The sequence below is a fragment of the Penaeus monodon genome, chromosome 27 (genome assembly GCF_015228065.2).
Source record: "Penaeus monodon isolate SGIC_2016 chromosome 27, NSTDA_Pmon_1, whole genome shotgun sequence".
Classification (NCBI taxonomy): domain Eukaryota; kingdom Metazoa; phylum Arthropoda; class Malacostraca; order Decapoda; family Penaeidae; genus Penaeus; species Penaeus monodon.
In genome coordinates, this window is record NC_051412.1 from 39978212 (window position 1) to 39978937 (window position 726).

The window sequence follows — 726 nt, forward strand, 5'->3', positions numbered from 1 at the left end:
GTGCGAACGCCCGCCCACGCCCACCAACCCTCTCAAATCGTGTGTCAAGCGACGCCCAGAACCGACCCAGTTTTTATACATCGTTATTATGATGATTTCAGTGATCATGCTACTCAAAAAAAGGCAAATGGGTTTCCGTAATGGGGATTGATGGCACCTCGTGGGATCTCGTGCCTAATAACGACTTGAAAGAAGGTGAAACTTTTATTTAATTACTGTCGCTAAACGAAGCTCGGGTTATATACAAACCGACGTAAATTTTCTTAGTTGTTTTTATAATCTAGTTTCGTTGAAAAATGATAACCGTAAGTTAAACAAATACAAATAATACTGACAAAATATTAACGATAATTAAAAAAAAAAATGATATTAACAATGCTAGATATTACAAACAACAATAACTAATATAAACGAATTATATCCCTAATAAACTGACAGGACAGTTTAATGCTGCAAGGCACGTAGCTACATCATAAATCACAAAGATAAAACTGTCTTATTTTAAGTGAACGAGTTTCAAATTCCCGAATTTCTTCAACTGCGCAGCAAATAAGGGGAAACTTAAGCAAACGAAACGCGAAGGGAAATCTTGGGTCATCGAATTATTTAAGTTTCAATTAGAGAAAAATTCATTGTGAAACGGAAATTCTCAAGCTTCTTTTTAGGGGGAAATTGGTGTATAGGAAATGGCGAATGGGGAAAAAATGAATGGAGGAGGATGGTGGG